The sequence below is a fragment of the Macaca thibetana genome, chromosome 5, assembly GCF_024542745.1.
Source record: "Macaca thibetana thibetana isolate TM-01 chromosome 5, ASM2454274v1, whole genome shotgun sequence".
NCBI classification, from domain to species: Eukaryota; Metazoa; Chordata; class Mammalia; order Primates; family Cercopithecidae; genus Macaca; species Macaca thibetana.
Window position 1 is genome coordinate 179,297,094 of NC_065582.1, and position 16,989 is coordinate 179,314,082.

Here is a 16,989-nt window from a genome sequence, read left to right on the forward strand (position 1 = left end):
CAGGGCTGGCTCCCCCACCTGATTCACCTCTGTGCCCCCACACACCTCACACACGACCTGCCCAGAGCTGGTGCCTGGGACATGTTCACTGCATGACTGATCTGTGGACAAATATTAGATGAGGAGACGACTCTGAACCTTTCCCTGGGAACAGCCCTTCCAATTTAGAAACTCTGTCCACAGTCATTTGCCCCCATCCCCCAACCCAACACACACTGACAGGGTGCAGAAGGCAGCTGGTGCGCCGCTTTGCTTTCTTTAGGTCCAGAGACAGGCTCGGAGGGTTCCACAGTCAGTGAGCAGCAGAGCTGATACCTGAGCCAGGGTACATGATCGCGAATCCTGCTTGGGTTCCTCCGCCCACAGTCCCCCACAGCCAGGTCCCATTGCCCCTTAGAAGAAGCTGCAGGTTGTGCACATGGAGGTGTCCGGTCAGCCTGGGGCGTGATGGGCACATTCCCAAGCAGGGTCCTCACACGCATGCCCTTCAGATCTCTGCCTGAATGCTCCTTAACAAAGTAACCTCCTATAAATCTCCTCTGCCCCTCAAAATAAACATTTATTTTACCTTGCTTAATTATAGATTTTCTGCTTTCTCTTTTTGCAAGCATTAATCACTGCTTATCACATTATTGGCCTGTTTGTTGCTGTCTGCCCCCAGTGAGGGCAGGGACCTGCCTGTCAGGATTGCCACTGTACCTTCAATGCCTGGCACACAGTAGGTGCTTAGTAAGTAGTTGCTGACTGAATGAATGAATGAATCAGTCCATTGTGGTCCCCTCTGATCAGGGCCCAGGGGCGAGAGGTTGCAAACCATCTCAAGGGGAAGCAGAGATAAGAGGCTTGGTCAAGGAGGCTTCAGGGTGTGAGGGGTTTTTTAGGAGTGGATCGTCACTGACAAAGGCCATTCAAAGGGGCCGTCCCCCTGCAGCGTGTTGAAAGTATTGCTGCTGTGGTACAAATGCAAGAGCACTGTGCTGGCTGGGCATGGTGGTTCACGCCTGTAATCACAGCACTTTGGGAGGTCGAGGTGGGAGGATCACTTGAGGTCAGGAGTTCGAGACCAGCCTAGCCAACATGGTGAAACCCTGTCTCTACTAAAACTACAAAAAAAAAAAATTAGCCAGGGGCATGGTGGTAGGCGCCAGTAATCCCAGCTACTCAGGAGGCTGAGGCAGAAGAATCACTTGAACCTGGGAGGCGGAGGTTGCAGTGAGCTGAGATCATGCCACTGCCCTCCAGTCTAGGTGACAGAGTGAGACTCCATCTGGAAAAAATAAAGAGAGAGCGCTGTGGTCTGGGAAGCCCGTCACACGTGCTGCTGGTCCAGCGAAGTCCATCAGGAAGAACGGGTTTCTACACCGCTTCCTCTGGTCTCCACTGCACTCTGCTCCAAGGCCCACGAGCGAGATCTTTTTAGGTTGCAAATACTGGCTGGCCTGCTTGTGTCATTCACCTGACTGTGGGCAAAGTTGTTCTCCTGTTTATATCCCCCAAACCCCAGCCAGGCACCTGGTATCTGCCGCAGCTAACACGTGCAGCAGGCTGGCTGCACGGGACTAGCTTTGCATCGGGCTCACTAATCCCCTTCTGTGCATCAGTGTGGATCTCAGCTCACTGCCAATCCCCTCTTCTCCTGCCTCAGCCTCCCGAGTAGCTGGGACTACAGGCGCCCGCCACCTGAATTTTTTGTATTTTTTAGTGAGATGGGGTTTCACCGTGTTAGCCCCTCGATCTCCTGACCTCGTGACCGCCCATCTCGGCCTGCCAAAGTGCTGGGATTACAGGCTTGAGCCACCGCGCCCGGCCCCTCTGCCTTCTGTGAGTGAGGTGTGCCCCTTCTACATTGGAAACAGAGGCTCGGCGAGGAGAGGCTAACTGCTCAGGGACAAGGAGAGAAGGGTCAGACCAGGGCTGGGACTCAGTTGGGCTTGAGTCTTCCACACACCCTCTGTGGCTCCAGAGTGCGATCCCTGCCCCATGACGATCTGGGGGTGGCTCCAGCTCTGTTGTTTGCTAGCTATGTATCCTTGGGCAAGTTTCTGAACCGCTCTGTGCCTCAGTTTCCCTAACTTCAGAAGAGCAAATGCACTCCGCAGCTACCAGGTGAGGATGGGGTAAGGTAGTCTACATGAAGCGCTGAGAACAGGACCAGGCTCAGAATGGGTGCTCTGTAGGTGAGCTGCTGAGAAGGTCTGCCAGATGACAGGCCTGTTCTGCCTGGCTGCCAGGGACCCCGGGTCCAAGCCTCAAATCTGCCCTTCATCTGCTGTGGAGCCTCAGGCCAGTCTCTCAGCATCTCTGGACTCTGTGTCATCTGAGGCGCAGGGAGCAGGAGGAGAAAGGCACCTGCAGCCATAGGCATGAGACAGGGACAGTGAGGTCCTGGGCAAGGAGGGGCTGTCAGGTCCCTGGAGGGGCCCGGGGACCTGGCAGTTGTCTGGCTCCAGCCCCCCATGTCTTGAAATGAACTCCCTTTTCCTTCCAGTGGCCGAGAGCAAACATTCACAGGTGTTGGCAAGTATTTTCTGCAAAGAGCCAGAGAGTCAATATTTCAGGCCCAGCGAGATGTAGGATCTCTATCGAAACTGCAACGACTCAACTCTGCTGTTGTAACAGAAAACCAGCCAGAGGTGCTAGCTAAACAAAGGATGGCTATGTGCCCAGAAAGCCCCATACATGGTGGATTTGCCCTGCCACCCACAGCCCCAGGCCTAGAGGAGGGGGTGCAGTCTTGCTTGGGTCACACAGCCTCCCTTCTTTACTGCACACAGCCCCAGGTTCAATGTCAGATGGAGCAAGTGCAGCCCTGGAGGGACAGGTGGGCCTATTCCGGTCCTCCATCCACAGTACAAGGAGCTCCTCACCCTGGTGGGTTGGGGTAGGGGTGCTGGGTGCCCCCAGCTGTTCAGACCACCCCTGGGAGCTCAGAGCCTACACCTGGGGGAGTCAGCAAAACGGGGTTTCTTCCACCAAAGAGTGAGGTCTGCAGCCATCCCTGCCAAGGACACAGGAGGTGTGATCCACACAGGCCTCCCGTATAGTCCTTGGGTATGCAGAGGTTTTTATGGAAACTCCTTCATCTCCCCATCAAGCTACCAATGACTCTCCACAGAATTGGAAAAAACTACTTTAAAGTTCATAGGGAACCAAAAAAGAGCCCCCATTCCCAAGACAATCCTAAGCAAAAAGAACAAAGGTAGAGGCATCATGCTACCTGACTTCAAACTATACTACAAGGCTACAGTAACCAAAACAGCATGGTACTGGTACCAAAACAGAGATATAGACCGATGGAACAGAACAAAGGCCTCAGAAACAACACCACACATATACAACCATCTGATCTTTGACAAACCTGACAAAAACAACAAATGGGGAAAGGAGTCCCTATTTAATAAATGGTGCTGGGAAAGTCGGCTAGCCATATATAGAAAGCTGAAACTGGATCCCTTCCTTACATCTTATACAAAAATTAATTCAAGATGCAATAAAGACTTAAATGTTAGACCTAAAACCATAAAAACCCTAGAAGAAAACCTAGACAATACCATTCAGGACATAGGCCATGGGCAAGAACTTTATGACTAAAACACCAAAAGCAACGGCAATAAAAGCCAAAATAGACAAATGGGATCTAATTAAACTAAAGAACTTCTGCACAGCAAAAGAAACTACCATCAGAGTGAACAGGCAACCTACAGAATGGGAGAAAATTTTTGCAATCTACTCATCTGACAAAGGGTTAATATTCAGAATCTACAAAGAACTTAAACAAATTTACAAGAAAAAATCAAACCACCCCATCAAAAAGTGGGCAAAGGATATAAAGAGATACTTTTCAAAAGAAGACATTTATGCAGCCAACAGACACATGAAAAAATGCTCATCATCACTGGTCATCAGAGAAATGCAAATCAAAACCACAATGAGATACCATCTCACACCAGTTAGAATGGCAATCATTAAGAAATCAGGAAACAACAGGTGCTGGAGAGGATGTGGAGAAATAGGAACACTTTTACACTGTTGGTGGGACTGTAAGCTAGTTCAACGATTGTGGAAAACAGTGTGGCGATTCCTCAAGGATCTAGAACTAGAAATACCATTTGACCCAGCGATCCCATCACAGGGTATATACCCAAAGGATTATAAATCATGCTACTATAAAGACACCTGCACATGTATGATTATTGCAGCACTACTCACAATAGCAAAGACTTGGAATCAACCCAAATGTCCATCAGTAATAGAATGGATTAAGAAAATGTGGCACATACACACCATGGAATACTATGCAGCCATAAAAAAGGATGAGTTCATGTCCTTTGCAGGGACATGGATGAAGCTGGAAACCATCATTCTGAGCAAACTATCACAAGGACAGAAAACCAAACACCGCATGTTCTCACTCATAGGTGGGAACTGAACAATGAGAACACCTGGACACAGGAAAGGGAACATCACACACTGGGACCTGTTGTGGGGTGGGGGGAGGGGGGAGGGATAGCATTAGGAGATATACCTAATGTACATGACAAGTTAATGGGTGCAGCAAACCAGCATGGCACATGTATACATATGTAACAAACCTGCACGTTGTGCACATGTACCCTAGAACTTAAAGTATAATAATAAAAAAAGAGCACTTGAAATGTAGCTAGTGCCAATGTTGAAATGATAATATTTGGGGTATCTTTAGTTAAATAAATTGTATTATTACGATTTTTATTACTAAAATAATTTTATCATTAAAATTTATTTCACCTGTGAAAAAAAAAGAAACTCCTTCATCTCCTGCTACCAGAGGCACGGCCTGCTCTTCTGGAGCCCAGCCACGCGAGCTCAGCCACACCAGCCCCACATGAGGCTGGAGGAGGTGGCTGCACCTCCAGGAGCCACGGCAGCCAAACTGCACCAGTCTGTACCCCGGTCGTCCTCTCCTGTAAGATGGGCACAGGAACCAAGGGCTGCTTGCTCCTCTACGGGGCAAATCTCTGCTGACTGGAAATAAAGCCAGGTACGTGAAATGAAGAAGCATCACTGGTTCGGTCTGGCAAGGAGCTCAAGTGAGGAGCAGGTATGCAAAGCACTCCACAAACGCCAAAGCAGTGTGCAAGTACTCGTTCACATCATGATGGGCCCCAGTGGAGACCCCACAACAAGCTAATCTAAAAACCACAGCAAGTAACTGAACTTTGAGACGTGGTAATAACCCCAGAGAGCCATGCCCCACCATAGGCCAGGCAAAGAGGCCACCCCTGCAGGCAGGAACTGCCCAGGTGCCAACCCCACCCAGGAGGAGAGGGAGGCCCAGGGCCAGCAGTGATTTGCCCAGGGCCACACGGAGCCCTGGCAGTGTAAGGACTGAAATCCTGGCTCCCTAACTTCCAGTCAGCCTCCCTCCCGCAGTTCTGGAGTAAACTCATTTCCACACCATCTACAGCTTTCCCCATGGGGTCGGCACCCCAAGGACCCTGATGCCAGGCTGGCTAGACTGGCTTGTGTCCTCAGCAAGGGGGACGCTGGGTGCAGGGCAGGGATCCATGACAGAGAGGGCTGCAGCCTTGGGCTCCACCAATTTCACCGAGCACAGTGAGGCTCATCCAGATGTCTCGGCAGGAGCCTGCTCTCAGGATGGAGGAAGCTGTCGCCATGGCAACCAAGCAGCCACTGGAGTTAGGGATGGAGGCAGCCCCGCCAAGAGCCACGAAAGGCCTCCCGCATGAACTCACCAGGGATTCTGGATGTGGAGGTGCCCTAGAAGGCCTCCTGCACACGCAGGTCGTCTTGAAAAACTACTTTTTCAGCAAATCTTCTCCAAAAGAGGACCTGACTACAAACATGAGCTGCATGATGCACTCATGATGCATGAACATGCACTCAGACCGAGGCATGTCAGACCCTACAGGAGGATTCCTAGCTGCTGTAACAAAATGCCACAGACCGAGTGGCTTATCAACATGTGTTTCTCATAGCTATGGAGGCCCGAAGTCCAACAACAAGGTGTCAGCAGGGATGGCTCCTTCTGAGGCCCATCTCCTCAGCTTGAAGGGGACTGCCTTCTCCTTGTGTCCTCACATTCTCATTCCTGCGTCTTAGCATCTCTCTGTGGGTTCTAATCACCTCTTCTTATAAGACCACCAGTCAGATTGGATTAGGGTCCACCCTACCAGCCTTATTTTAACTTAATCACCCCTTTAAGGCCCTGTCTCCAAATACAGTCTCATTCTGAGGTTCCGAGAGTTAGGGTTTAACACATGAATGGGGATGGGCAGACACAATCTAGCCTGTAACAGCCTCCTTCCCTGCTCCGCTCAAAACACCTTAATGATGATGCAATTCCTCTTGGGGAGCAGAACCCAGCTTGCTGGAACCATGGGAAAGGTGCTGTTCTATTTCACCACTCACTGCACAAGCCACTGAGCCCTGCACGCTCTCTGTGTGATGGCCCATCTTCACAGCTCTGCCACGGCCCAGCTCAGGTGATTCATAAGTGCTTAGAACAGAATCAACCAAGCTATGAAAAAGGAAGTCCTGACTTCTGAATCACAAAGCCCAGAGCCTGAAAGTCCAGCCCCACTGCCTAACATCTGTGTGACCTCTTGAAAACTCAGCCTTTCTGTGCTCTGCTTCTCTTATCTGTAGAATGGGTTGGTAACTTCTGCTTTGCAGGGCTGTAATGAGGATTTCACCAGATGACATATGTCACAGGACCCAGCACATGGCTACAGTTAAATTGAAGTTAGTTAAATTAGAATTCCCAATCAGAGTTTTCTCTCCCTCTGGGGAAAAAAGCATACGACTAAGCAGGATGCAAAAGGTACAGTGCTTGTCACCCCCTGGGAGGACTAGGAGGGTCTATGGCAAATAGCATGCCTTGGTTTCCAAGAACTGGGAGAGGGAATCCAAGGTTGGACAGAGATGGGATGTGCACCCAGGCAGCTGTACCCCCACAGCACTGAGAAGGAGCAGACCAGACGCTGCCCTGACTGCCGGGGCTCCCAGCCTGGCAGGGAAGCAGATTTAGCTCCATGATCGATCAGTGGCCTAAGAGAGACACAGGTGCTCATGTCAGAGATTTAAAATGAGACCCTGAGATGGTGTAGAGTCAGGGAAGGGTCCTCTGAAGCCCATGGTGAGTAGGAGTTATCCCAGCAGAGTCAGCAGGCGGGAAAGTGTTTGGTGTGTGTGTGTGTGTGTGTGTGTGTGTTGGAGGGGGTGAGAGGCTTGAAGAGTGGGAGTGCAAGGCTCAGAGGTGTGAGAGGCTGGGTGGCTGAGCATGAGGGAGGGAGGCAGAAAGGGCGAGAGCCAGGCTGGAGAGGATGCGGCACCAGCAGGACTTGGAGGGAGCATGGGTTCTGTCCAAAAGGAGAGGAGTTCTAAGGGTTCTAAGAGGGAGGGAGAGGCTCCAGGGTGATGGAGTGTGAGCTATGAGGGTAGAGGGGTCCTGACATGAGGCTGGAAGTGGCAGGACCCATCCTGAAGAGGGAAGCAGGCCAAGGGTCTGGGGCTCAGGACTGGGGTCAAGAGGATTTTAACAGGGAGTGAGTTCTAGAAATGCCAGGGAGGTCTGTCAGGAAGGGACAGGAGGCAGGCCAGGGTCGCACACCTCTACTAGCAGGGCAAACGGAGGATCAGGAAGGGACAGGAGGCAGGCCAGGGTCGCACACCTCTACTATGCCACCTGCAGCAAACGTGAGGATCAGGAAGGGACAGGAGGCAGGCCAGGGTCGCACACCTCTACTATGCCACCTGCAGGGCAAACATGAGGACTGCCATACAGCTACTGACAGCCATGCTCATCGCAAAATAACCTCCAATCTATCCTGCAATTGGGCCTGTCTTTCCACAGGACCTACAGCAAGAACCAAGAAATATGGCTGTCTCAACAGAGCTGGGCAGGCCATCAGAAGGACACTGGGCTCAGAGGGTCTTTCGGCAAAGGAGCCCACCTCTCAGAACCCCTCTCCATTCTGCAGAGTTGGGACAGTGACAGCCCCCACCTGGTCAGTGGTCATGAGAGTGAAATGCAACCGGTGGCATCCTGCATTTGTTCACCCCAGCGCCAGGCAGGCTGCAACTGGGGTTGTTACCATCATGCCTGAGAGGCAGTGTAGCATGACAGTTAAGTGCATGGCTCTGCATCCAGGCGGCTTAAGTCTGAATTCCAGCCCTGGCACCCCCTTTCCCCGTTTGACTTTGGGTAGATTATTGAAACTTCTTGTGGCTTTGTTTCCTCATCTGTAAAAGGGGGATATTAATAATGCCTACCACATTGTGTTGTTGCGAAAATTCAACCAGTTAACATGGGCAGTGTGCTCAGAACACCGTGTAACATAGCAAATAGTGACAGTGGGGTGGGAGGTGGAGATGCTGACCTCGACGCAGCAAGCGCTCACAACAGGTCAGCACCACGGACAGCGCCATTGCACTCAGGAAGCCCTCAGTCATGGTGGAGGCTGACTGACCAACTGCCTGGCCTTGTGAAGGCTCCAGAGCAGTTATGTGCTGGTAACTTGAACAATGCCCTCTCTTCTGGGGAGGGGAGAGATTGATTTTGTAGTGTTTGTAGATATCTGTAGAAATCCTACCACCAGGCTGGGTGCGGTCGCTCACACCTGTAATCCCAGCACTTTGGGAGGCCGAGGCGGGCAGATCACGAGGTCAGGAGATCGAGACCATCCTGGCTAACACAGTGAAACCCCGTCTCTACTAAAAATACAAAAAATTAGCTGGGTGTGGTGGCGGGCTCCTGTAGTCCCAGCTACTCGGGAGGCTGAGGAAGGAGAACGGCGTGAACCCGGGAGGCGAAGATTGCAGTGAGCCGAGATCGAGTCACTGCATTCCAGCCTGGGGGACAGAGCGAGACTCCATCTCAAAAAAAAAGAAAGAAAGAAAGAAAAGAAACAGAAAAAGAAAAGAAATACTACCACCATGGCCAAATTCAAGCTGCCAAAGAGATGCCCATGAAGCTGGATTTGGGAAGAGATGTGCACACCTGGCTGTTACAAGCCGTGTGTGACCTTGTGTCATGCCAGCAGCTAGCAAGACACAAGGTGGCACATAACCAGGTCAAGGGAGACCTGGCAAAGATAGCCCACCCGTCTAAATGAAAGCCAGCTTCAGGACACCAGTCCAGCCAAGAGAAGGGGAAACTGGTGTCCAGGAAGGTGAAGCAATCTGCCAGGGGACCACATGGCAGGCCCAGGACAGAAGCCTCAGTGCCAATGTCTTTCCATCAAGGACTTTCTAAGGAGACCAGGGTCCTCCCCACCTTACCCTAACACCCATCTCACTTTATTATGCTGGTTCCATTCTTTGAGCATCTACTCTGGACCAGGCATTACTCCAGGTAGACCAAACAAGGTCCCTGCTCTCATGAAGCCGCCAGTCCAGGAGGCAGAGTCGGGAAACGAACAGGGAATGAGGTAGAGGCCAAGTCTTAAGGGAAGGGGCTCGAGGGAGTCAGGGAGGGGAGGGACTAGTTCCGACAGACTGGTCAAGGAGGGTCTCTCTGAGAAGGTGTCCACTGAGCGGATGAGGGTGGAGAAACTTCACAGACAGAAGGAACAGCCAGTGCAAAATGACTCTGCTGCAGGAGATGGCTGGAAATATGGTGAAGAGTAGGGGCCAGGAAGGCTGAGCCAAGGGAGCAAGGGGAGAGAGGAAGAAGTGAGACAGGGAGGGGCCGGGGCCAGCTCCTGCAGGGCCTCGGAGGCCACAGAAAGGGGCGGAGTTACTCCAAGTTGGGAGAAGTTGCTGAAGGGTTCTGAGCAGGGAGTGACATGATCTTGTCATTTTTTTTTTTCTCATGTTGTAGGAGAACAGACTGTAAGGAAACACCTGGGGAAACACAGCTAATGAAGCAATGATCCTGCAGCTCAGTGATTTGCCAGGCACTGCGCTAAAGGCTTCCCACATATTATCATAGCACCCAGTCCTCAAGCAGCCACATGGTGTCAACAGGGGCTTCTCCTCACTTTACAGGTGAGGAGCTGGGGCACAGAGAGCCCAAGTGAGCTGACCGAGGCTGCAGAATCCCTATGTCTTGGGGCCAAGGTCTGAGCTCTGGCAATCTGGCTCCTAGACCTAAGAAGGGAGGCCAGTCAGGTCACCATCATGATCAGGGTGAGACAGTGGCCTGGACACATGTGGGGGGCAGAGAGGCAGGTGGGCTCAGGGTACATTCGGACGATAGGATCACAGGACTCACTGAGGCTTGAGCAAGAAGAAGAGTATCTTCTTGCTCACCTAGAAAGTTCACCCAGGCAGCATCAGGATCCCCATTCACTCACAAAGTGCCTTTGCGCCAATTATTAAGAAAGCTCTTCCTTGCAGAACTAAAAAAACAAAAAAGTCCCTTCTTCTCAAGGTGCTTTGCTTGGATCATCACCTCTTTTGGGCAGCAGACACCCCATACAACTATACTTGCAGGCCCTGCCAGAGACCCTGTCTGCCTCCCTAGCACCAATGCTCAACACAGAGCAGACTCTTGGCCAGTGCTGCTGAATGAACCAGTGAATGCACAGAACCGCGGGCAGGTAGCGGCAGAGCTGCAGTCAGAACCCAGGGGTCCAGACTCCCGGCCGTCAGCTGTACGTATCTGATGTGCTGTGAACAGAGCATTTCTGAGCAGGGCATCCCAATCTCCCTCTCTCTAAATTAGCACCATGGGCAGGATGAAGAGGCAGCCTGTAAGGTGCCCACCAGTGGGTCATGGGCTGGTGAGGGTTGCGTGTCTGCGTCGCATCAGGCCCCATACTCATCTGCCATTCTCCCTTCACAGCTCCCGGTACAGGAGACATACTCCCATGGGGTGGATGAGATAAAGAGGGTACAGAAAGACTGAGTGACTGATCAGGGTCAGTGGCAGACGCAGGGGTGGAGCCCAGGCTCGGGATCCCTTGGCCCAGCACAGAGCCTGCAAGCAGGGGGACCGTGTCTGCTCCCTCCTTTGTTCCTGGCACAGAGGACAAGCTGAGTCTTCAGGCAGGCATGGGCTGATGAGAGTTCTGAGCCTCCTGTGGTGAGTCGCTGCACCCCCTCCAGCCCACCTGGCCACGGGACCTGCTCTGTAAATGGGAATTAGAAAAATGTGCTCCAGGCCGAGGCTTGGTGCAATGCCAGTTCCCACCAGGAGAAATCACTAAGGGAGAGAAAAATCAATCGAACTCTCTTTAAAATTCTCTGCGTGCTAAAAATAAAGCAGAGGTCCATCCACTGAGACTTCCTGTGCAATTTGTTACCTTCAAGAAGCATCAGACACAAGAAAAATCACCCAGTGCTGCATTAACAGTCTCAAAATATTGGTATTAAAGGGCGCGAGAGGTTGCTTAAACAGATGTTGAAACTGCACCGTGGAAAAAGGAGTTTTACCCATCAGAGATGCAGGGATTTTATGAGAACCAACCTTAAATATCTGAGGGGCTGTTATTTAAGAGACAAAATAAACCATCCTCTTGCTGGGCTCCAATTAGGCACCAGGCTCTTTATGGGAAAGATTTCTTTAGACCTTACAAATATCCTTATAAAAAAGAAATTTCCCATTTTGCATTCAGGGAAGCTGATGGCCCAGAAAGCTGAGCAATGGGTCTGAGCCCAGGGCCGCCAGAGCCCAAAGCCCAGGCTCCTTCTCTCGCACTTTAGGGTTTGGGGTCTCTGATTCCCCACGAGCCCAGATCAACAAGGAGGTGTCTGTATCCTAAGACCACATGGAGATGGTGAACTTCCAGCCCACTCCACCTATAACGGTTCATAAGCACCTCCTATCAAGGTACTTATGAAAGCCTCCTTTCGGGGTACTTATGAAAGCCTCCTTTCGGGGTACTTATGAAAGCCTACTTTCGGGGTACTTATGCCCTGAAAGCCTACCACGCAGGGCATGCAGAGAGGCCTCACCCCGGGTTCCTCATCTCAGGGCTTTCACCACAAAATGGGGGAGGCAGAAAACTCAATGGGACCAGGGGGCAGCCAAGGAGCTGCAGGCTTAGAGGGGCTCTGACCAGCCTGGGTGGTGTGGCAGGGACAGGACAGAGGCTGTCCCAGGCAGTGGGCTGTGAGATACTGCATGTGGGCAAGCAGGAGTCAGCCAGGCCAAAGAGGCAGATGGCACGGTCAGGAGAAGGGATGGCGGATGGCAGTGCTCCACCCCACCCTGCCCCACACCAGGGACCCAGTGGCTGAAGGAGTGAGCCAGTGTGACCCGAGAGGTGGGCAGGGGCTGATCACCAAAGGCACAGGGCACTGTGGACGGGCTCAGGCTTTCTCCAGAAGCCAGAGGGGACTCCTGAGAGCTTTTAGGGGAGCTGACATGGTCAGACCAGAGGCTCCGATGGGCCAATTTCACAGCTGCGCAGAAGGTTCTGTGCAGGGCAGGGAGAGATTCGGGCAAGTGTCAGGGGAGAGTAGAGAGGGCTCAGCACCTGTCTCCATTCTGAGGGTGAGGGAGAGGGAGGAGGCTGGGAGGGCTCCTCTTGCTTGAGCCTTGGTGACTACACCGAGACAGGTCACGGAGCCACGGTATCACCAGGCTCTCTCCCTCCATCTGAGAGCCAATGACAGCATTCCAGCAGAGATGTCCTCTGAGTCACCTTTCTCATTGTCCAATGGTCAAAGCAATGCCCTCTTTTTCTCCTTTACTGAAAAACGTTTTCCTTTCTCTTGATACGGTTACTAAAAGTCAATTTTGCTGAGACGGAAAGTGTTAGTGATTGGACTCAGGAGACATGACACAGTGGAAAACTCCAGTGGGCACGGAGGACTGAACAGCGTCATCGGGCCAAGTGAGGACCCCAGACAGCAAGGGTCAAAAGGACGCGAACCCCAAGTCCAGCCCATGCCGTCCCCTGGCTCTGCGTGGGCACAGGCCTCCCGACCCTGGGTTTTTCTTGTCAGGACTAATCACAACTGTCACCCTCTGACAGCCAGAATCCATCCTACTGAGATCTGCTCAAAAGGTGTCTCAAAAATTCAGAGCAATTCCCAGCTCTGCATGGGGCCTCAGCTGCCGTTCCGGCCTCCTCCCATGTCAGAAATGAAACGACTCCTCTCATTACTCGGCTGCTGTCAGTCCCATTGCGGCACCTGCAGCCCACAGTCCTGACACCTTCCCTGCCAAGTGAGGCTTGTTTCTGTGGTGTGAACCCTGGGTCCGTGTCTTGTCACTGCGGCAGCAGGCCATGGGGAGTCAAGTGGCAACAGGCCATGGGGAGCGCCAGGTGCACTGAGGTTCCCCAATGAATTGATCCAATCAGGGAGGTTTCCATGGCTACCACGTGCCCCTGGAGACTCCACTCAACTCCTGCCAAATGCCTAAGTTGACTGGTCAGAGCTGCCTCAAGCCCAGCTCAGAATCTTGCGCATGCTATAGACACACATTCTTCTATCGCTAAGGCCAGGGTGCTTTACATTTCGATGAATTAATACAATCATTTTCACAGAATGGGAAGTTACACAGAGATCTGACACTGAGTTACATGGCAGGGCGTGCGGCCAGGGATGTTCCCAGGATCCACTGAGGCCCCCAATCTGCCGACACTCCTCCCTTGTCACTGTCCCTCGCCTGGCTCAGATTCTTTGGTCAATAGTCATTATTTTCACTCCCTTGCACACACCATCAGCTCCATATCTACATCTTCACTTGGCAAAAGCCACACCCCTGGCTTACCCTCCACCGACCTGAGGCCTGTAGCCAGCAGCAGGCGTGGCTGGAGAGAAATGTACACGGCTGTGCTGGCTGGGGCACCGACTCCCCGTAGCATCCACGGACCACCTGCTCCAAAGCCGGGTGTTTTACCAATGGTTTATCATGTGTCCACTCCTGCAGGCAGAATCTTATCTAGTTCCAGCATCACCCACGAGGCCTGGCACACAGTAGGTGCTTAATAAATACCTGCTGGTAAATGGTGTGCTCTGCAACATGTGGACAGGGCACAATCTGTGTGTCTGGGACGGGGCAGGAGGCAAGGCTCATGGTAATGGCCAGGGAGGACTTTGCAGTCCTGGGATGAACCAACCCCCTTTTCTTATTCACATCCAACTTGTTCGAATGTCCTGTGGCCACCCCGATCCAAAAAGAGTTATGATACCACCCAAATCTATGACATCTCCATCCTTACAATCTCACTCCTCCACCGCCTCCCACCATGGCCACGCTCTGGACCTGCCTCTCACTCTTTCTCCCCGGGTCTCCTTGCTGGTCCCCAGGCCGCCAGCCTTGTCAGCTAGAATCCAGTTCACCCACGACACACACCCATGGCACCTCCAAAGCTGACTAGTGACACGCCCCTGTTTACGGTACATCAATAGCTTGATAGCTTCCCGTCCCCCGGAAGCAGGGAGGTGGGAAGTCAGCACAGCCTCCAGTAACGTAATATAGGTGCAGACACCGAGACAGGATTCAACCCTTCTGAGGAATGAGGGCGGATGTCTGTTTTCACTCTCCCACCTTAACACTGAAGCACATGTTTACCTCCATCTTTTCAGAGAGAACCAGCTTCAGGGTCTAAGGGCAACCTGGAGAGAGGTTGCAGCGTCCTGTTCAGTAGCCGCTGGCCACAGGTGGCTATTTCATTTGAAGTATGATTAACCAGAACTAAATCAAATTAACGATGTCGCTCCTCAGTCACCAAGCCACATTTTAGGCACTCAGTAGGCACACAGGGCTGGTGGCTGCTGCCGGGTGCGTGCAGACAGAGCGGTCTATTATTACGGAAGGTTCCATCAGGCCTGAGGCTGGATCTTAATCCCACCATTTTGTGTGCATCGCCGTCAGGGTTGCGGCTGCCTCCTGTTTATGGTATGTGATACTTTAACTTAGGATGCTGAAATTCAATTCCCTTTCAAAAGAAAGTTACTTAGGCAAAAAGAAAGCAACTTGATTTAAAGAAAACAATTTTTTTAATGGGAAAAGTAAATGGAAGCACGTGGGGCATGCGGAGGCAGTCAGAGCTGTGGGGGTTTTGTGAATGACTGGCTTTCGGGGCCCCCGCCCCAGAAGAAAGCCCCCTGCCCACACCATCCACAGCGCCACAGCTCTGGCACCTTCCGCCTCCTCATGCATCTGCCTCCCGCACACCCACGCTCTCAGGCAGCCTCCTCGAGCCCAGGGAGCTTCCTACCCAAATTCCTTCTCTGGCCTCCTCGGCGGCCCCCACAGCAGCTTGTCCAGACCCTGGGCTACAGCAAGGATGGCTCCCTCCCTTCCACTGCCATGGCAGGGCTGTGTCCCCCAGCAGCCCCCGAGCCCTCCAGGGAAGGGTTGAGTTTCTGCCATTCATCCCCGTGTCCCCAGGGCTCAGGGTGGACCTGGGAGTAGAAAGGCACAGGGAATGGATGGCTGAATACATGAAATGAAGCAGCATCCCTTCCATACTCCAGGGCTTTACGGTCCTTCAGAAAGGGCTTCGGCACCCACAGTGTCACGGAATCCTCACAGCAGCCCGGACGGAAAAACCGCAGCAATTACCATCCCCACCCGAGTCCAGCAGGAAGGAGGCGGGGGCTCGAGGAGGGTGGCTGCCACTGTCCCAGGGCTGCAGGGGGCAGGCCAAAGCCAGGGCAAAAGCCCTAGACCAGGCATGGAGTCCCGAGCATGAGCTCCGGCTCTGCCCCTGCTAAATGGGGACTCTGGGCCAATCCCTCATCTCCCCCAGCCTCCACTTCCTCATCTGTGAAATGGGATGATCATCACATTACCACTGTCTCTGAGCACCAAGTGAGACAGCGAACGGCAGGCTGATTTGTAAACTGTACGGTACTGTCTAGGCGACTCAGTGAGCCCCACACCCTCCCCATTTGCAGACCTGGAGCCTCTGCTAGGAGACCGCCTCTCCCCAACATCCAGGGGCTGGGGGCGGAGCTGACTTCCTCCAGCACCAGGGAGAGATACAGGAGTCCGGCCTGACCAATCACAGCAAGGCATTCACCCCCAATGAGAGCCCACGGGGTGCCATCTAGGGTCCTGGTGGGACAGTTCAGAGAGAACTGGTCTCATTTCTCCTGTACTGTATTCTGGGAGGGTGGGGTGCGATCTACTGGCACCTGCGATTGAAGCCACAGAAGACAGCAGAGGCGATCAGCCCAGAGAGCCATTGCCCATGCTGCTCCAGCCCCTGAAGCCACCTGGCCTGAAGCACTCTTACAGTTACCCACATCAAACATGCTCCTGCAGCAGGAAGAGTCTAACCAACCGCTGCTGTGAGCACTGTGGACTGGTGGGGCCCGATGGCCTTTCAGCTTCAATGGAGGGTCAGACAGATGTCCAGCCCAGCCCGCTATGTACAGAGAAATCTGAGCTTCAAGCTTTCAAGGCGGCTCGGGTCCCAATCCTTCCTAGAACCTTTCTGGCCATCCCAATCCAGCCTCCCAGCTCTGGGCACTCCATGCTTTCGGGACAGGAGAAGACAGAGACTCTGATGTTTCCTGACACCCACCAAGTGCTGACTTAGTGCTGGGCACATCACACAGAGGGGTTCACTGACGGCACCCCGCAGCTCTGTGAGGAAGGATGATTGACAAGACGGAGGCTCAGAGAGAGACGTCACTCACCCAGGGTCACAGAGCTTGAAGGTGGCAGTCAGACCCAAACAGACTTTCCGCCTCCGAAACCCACACATGTGCCCCGCACCCTCTGGCTGGCTCAGGGGACATCCGACGCTTTGCTCTGCTCCCTTCCTGTTGTTTCCTGAGGGTCTCCCTGCCCAGGGGTCTCTGGCTGTGCCTGGCTCTCAGCCCACAAAAGCCATTTTTTACTCTCTTTCGCCCTGCCCGGACTGCTCCCCGCCTCCCCTGCTCCCCACAGCTATCCTGGCTTCTACTGCTCCGAGGGATGCAGCCCACTGGTGACCGGTGCTGGGTGCCCAGGCTGCCTGGAGTTGGGAGGCCATCGGTTGCATGGAGGCTCTCAGGAGGGTCTTCCCACCCCTTCCAAGACACACCTGGACGGCATCCTCCACAAAGGGCAGTGTCGTGTGGAGGTTAGAAGCG

At 53.0% G+C, this 16,989-nt stretch overlaps 2 protein-coding genes across 6 annotated transcripts in view; one reads left to right on the forward strand and one right to left on the reverse strand.

Moving 5' to 3' along the window:
- Positions 1 to 16,989, forward strand: part of MRFAP1 (Morf4 family associated protein 1) — a 572,854-nt gene that overhangs the window by 282,748 nt on the left and 273,117 nt on the right. The window lies entirely within an intron of this gene.
- The window catches only part of PPP2R2C (protein phosphatase 2 regulatory subunit Bgamma), an 873,451-nt gene that overhangs the window by 33,670 nt on the left and 822,792 nt on the right, over positions 1 to 16,989 (reverse strand). The window lies entirely within an intron of this gene.